Source organism: Phoca vitulina, unplaced genomic scaffold (assembly GCF_004348235.1).
Source record: "Phoca vitulina isolate PV1807 unplaced genomic scaffold, GSC_HSeal_1.0 scaffold15, whole genome shotgun sequence".
Taxonomy (NCBI): Eukaryota; Metazoa; Chordata; class Mammalia; order Carnivora; family Phocidae; genus Phoca; species Phoca vitulina.
In genome coordinates, this window is record NW_022589718.1 from 26,803,205 (window position 1) to 26,807,969 (window position 4,765).

Here is a 4,765-nt window from a genome sequence, read left to right on the forward strand (position 1 = left end):
AAAATGGCGTCCTCATTAGAACCCCATTTAACTCACCAGTTGACCCCTGCGAAACCTGGATGGATCATGGCAGATGACAGTGGACTATCATGAACTTAACATGTAATGCCCCAATTTTGTTTTATTTGTTTTTTTAAAGATTTTATTTATTTATTTGACAGAGAGAGATAGCGAGAGCAGGAACACAAGCAGGGGGAGTGGGAGAGGGAGAAGCAGGCTTCCCGCTGAGCAGGGAGCCCAATGTGGGCCTCGATCCCAGGACCCTGGGATCATGACCTGAGCCAAAGGCAGACGCTTAACCGACTGAGCCACCCAGGCACCCCTGTGATACCCCAGTTTTAGCTGCTGTTCTGGATATGGTATCTTTATGAGAGCAGATTCACTCTGACTGGGAATATGGTGTGCAGCTCCTGATCTGGAACGTATATTCTTCCGCTACCTATCAGGAAGGAGGGCCAGTTCTCATTCCATGGGAACTAGAGTATGCTTTCACACTTCCTTGCCCCAAAACTATGCTATGCTCCCACTCTAGTTTATTCTGATTAGAGTTCAGGTTTTCAGGAATGGCAGCGAGTATTTGAAGGTTTGTCAGCTAGTTCCGCATATTAAGATAGAATCAAGACCCAAAAATCATGACAAGCTTTTTAGCTGGTCTATGTTCTCTATTCGGTGGGATGCAAACTCAAGAGTTTGTCACAGTTGAAGCCCTAAGACTGAGATTTTCAACTTGGGAGGTGGTAGTAAATATATGTCTGTGAGGGAGGGAAAGCCCTCCCCCGGAAATCACGTCCGTTTCCGGAGCCTGCTCCCGGAAGTACTGCTGTTTGTAGCGGGCATGATGGCTTCAAGGTTACTTCGCGGTGTTGGAGCGCTGGCCACGCAGGCTCTCAGGGTGCGCTCCATGGCATCTGGAGGTAGTGTTCCTACTGATGATGACCAGGCGACTGGGCTGGAGAGGGAGGTCATGATGGCTGCATGGAAAGAACTGGACCCATACAATGTGCTACCCCAAAGGCAGCTGCAGGCACCAAGGAAGACCCTAATTTAGTCCCATCCACCACCAACAAGCGAATGGTGGGCTGCATCTGTGAAGGGGACGATAGTACTGTCATCTGGTTCTGGCTGCACAAAGGTGAGGCCCAATGATGCCCCAGCTGTGGAACCCATTACAAGCTGGTGCCCCACCAGTTGGCCCCAGTTGCGCTAACTTACTGAAAATGTGCTGTGAAGTTTCTTCTTTCCAATAAAGACTACCCATTGCATTGGCTCCTTCTCCCATAAAATGTATGAAATTGCTGGTAACGAGTCACTGGAAATTATAAAATAGTTCAAGGTATTAACAAAGTTACGGAAATTGTCTAAAGACTTTGAAATCTTGTGTGCTCTTCTTTCCTTAAATTACCAGCATACCCCAGTGTGGAAAGGTGATGTACACTCCCTGTCATTTTATTCACACAATGTACGCTTTGTGCTGGCAAATTTGAGGATATTTACATATTTCACTATTCAACACTTAACTAAGGTCAAAATGCATCTGTTTGCCCAGCAACTGTTCCCCATGAATAAGATAAGCAGTGGACAAAAACTGGCTAAATTGTCATTTAATTGGTTAAATCATTAATTAAACAAGAAAAGACCAGTTTATGTCATGTGGATTTTCAGAGATAAATAGAATCAAAAGCCACAAAGAACGTGTTTCCCGTGGTTGGACCGTGCATCTACCAGGAGCAGATTCGTGCTCTGTTCCTCAGAGCTCTTGTGTAGCAGGAAAGAGAGAAATGTCTGCCAGCAGACAGACCTGGCAGCAATAACTCTCTCCCTTTGTCTGCCATCAATCTGGTACGACGTCCACCAGTGGCCTCTGAGGGAAGCATTTTGCCAAGAATTGTTCCCCTTCTTAATGGTTGTGTCCCTGACATCTGGGACTGTCACTACCTCTTCTTTGCCTTTAGGGATAAAACTAATCAGCTTCATACTTAGAAAGCAATACTTTGCTTTTCTTCCAGAAAACCGTGTATGGATGCTCGAAAGGTCACTGACTTCTTTGAAAATGACACAAAAGATTTGATGGCTTCGTGTCATCGTGTGACAAAATTTCAACGCAGATAGCACACTAGGGACAAAGAGCGAATGGATTACTAGTGGAACGAAAAGTCAATGTTCAGATCTCATAATCCTAAGTTTTATTCACACTTTCCTTTTCTCAGAGCTTGTGTGAAATCATGACCTTCACAGATTCACCTGTCCCACCGTGCACAAATTCATATTCTATGTTCGCCCTGGAATCTTGTGCACTCCCTATGTGGACAATGTTGTTCTGACTTGTCGTTTGTATGTTATTATTTCATTATGGTGTTTATACTTCAATAAACCATTCTGAGTCACTAATCCACTTTTGTGAAATGGAGCTAAAATGCAACATGTGGGTAAACATAAAAAGGCGTGTTTAATTAAGCAAGTGGTACTATGTCAATGATTTGGAAGCACATAAGCCAGAGGGTAGTAGATCCTATCTACTGGATGGGGCTCCCTCCCAAATGATCCACACAGTTTGCAGCTTATGTGCAACCTCTAAACCCATAATATTTTTAGTACTTTATTAGCATTTCTACAAAAACCCTAGTTTATCTTACATTTAAAATTTATGACATGTTTATGAACAAAATTGGTTTATAGCTTTTCCTCTGCAGACGCCCGCGGGCGGCTTGATGGACTGCTAGGGATGGCCTGTGGTCTGTAAGCCACACGGCTCGGTGGTTTCTGCCTTTTCCATCCCAGAGATGATATCAGTATCTGCCTATATTTTTAAAAGATTTTTTTTCATAGTTGCATTTTTTACATTTAATTCTTAATTCTTGGACTTTATTTTGGCATATGAATAGATATGAGGATGCCCCTGACCCCCCAAAATGTTACCTTATTATTTTAGTGTTATTGGTTAAATAATTTTAATTTTCTCCACTTATTTCAAATGCCACACTTATCATATAGACTTTCTTAAATATCTTAGGCACAATTTCACGGGCTCCATTCATAACAGCCCTGCATGTGGATCTTTCTTTACTTTCTGTTGGGTTCATTGAGCATTTACCATACAGCCTATGGAAGCTTAATATGTTTTGATATTTGGTAGTGCAGGATCCACCTAAATTCTCTCTTATTTTAAAAATTGTATTGGCAAATTTTATTCTTCCCCAAGGGGATGTATGCATGACTTAGTGGTTTTTTTTTTTTTATTTGTTTGTTTTTGTTTTTGGTTTTTATTTGCAAGGCTTTGGAATATGTGAAGAACACTCTATAGATATAAGATATTTTTATTCTTGTAGTCTTTTTTTAAAAGATTTTATTTATTTATTTAACAGAGAGAGAGTGAGAGAGCGCAAGCAGGGGGAGAAGCTGAGGGAGAGGGAGAAGCAAACTCCCCGCTGAGCAGGGAGCCCGACGTGGGACTCGATCCCAGAACCCTGGGATCATGACCTGAGCCGAAGGCAGACGCCTAACTGACTGAGCCACCCAGGCGCCCCTCTTGTAGTCTTATCATTACTATTCACAGGCATTCTATTAAATGAAATAAAAAGCATTATCTCATTTTTGACATCTCAGGAGCTGTCTGATAGTGCTACCAATAGGAAACATTTTATAAGAACCCCTTCATACTGAGACTCTATATTTTCCTAGCCTGGGATGCTGAGCATAATGGACTCATGGGGATATCACCAATCATTGTAATAGGCCAATATTTTTGCCCCAGTGGACTGTGGAAATACTGCCACAATATGCAAATTAAAGCAATTATGATTCAGACTACATTTCTGGGATGCTAAAACTGCCAATCGGAAGGTAAAAATTCAGTCAGCCAATGAGTTTCCTTATCTCTGTGATCCTAAACAATTTTTCACATCCTCTCCCCCCCCGCCCCAGCTAAATTAATGAATCAGCAAATTCAGTTTGAGCACAACTTCCAAGTAGCACCTTATTAAAATCACACATCTAAAATAACCTGTGGGTCTTCCTAAGCATTTGCACACTCTATGCTAGAGGGTCAGAACAAATGGCTTCTAGATCCAGATGGTTCACGAAGCATCTCGTGATTAAGTGATCTGAAGCAAAGGATCCATTGGTGGCTTTGTATTATTAGTAGCTAAATATGATTTGGCTTCTGTAATCAGAATTCGTAAAACGAAAACAGAGCGGGTACTATGGTCCATACTTGTTGTGCCAAGTTAGGTTTCTCTGTGGACTTCAAGAGGTTTTTTTTAATGTTGTTTTATTATATTTGTAATTAGCCCTTGTGAAGAAAGACTCTTTTAGATTCTGCCAGTGATGCATTGCAGATTTCATTATAACAAATATCCATGACCCCTGGTGCCTAACTGTAAACAATGATAGTTACTAGCCTCATTAGGAGACTAGCAGATGGCTTATAAAGTCCTCACTGGAGTTTAAATCCATTGGTGGCTTGCAGTGCACAAATGTTTATCTTTAAACAGTATAAAATATGTCAGAAGGGGTCTGTGTTCTGTTTTCATTAGTATTAATGTATTCTGATCCTAGCAAGAAAAATTTCTTTGATTACATTTTGTTTGTTTGTTTGCTTGCTTACTCTACGTGAAGTGATTCTCAGAATTTTTTTTTCTGGTTTCCTACCTTTTAGAAGAACAAAAGTCTTGTCAACTTTTCACTTTTATCTTTTACCTATTTTACAAATCTTTATCACATTCCTACCATGAGGTGAGCTAAAATATTAGCGATGCAATGATATACA

The 4,765-nt window shown here is 41.0% G+C and overlaps 1 pseudogene; it reads left to right on the plus strand.

Moving 5' to 3' along the window:
* Positions 1 to 838: 838 nt before the first annotated feature.
* Positions 839 to 1,215, plus strand: LOC116637729 (annotated as a pseudogene).
* The last annotated feature ends 3,550 nt before the right edge of the window (positions 1,216 to 4,765 follow it).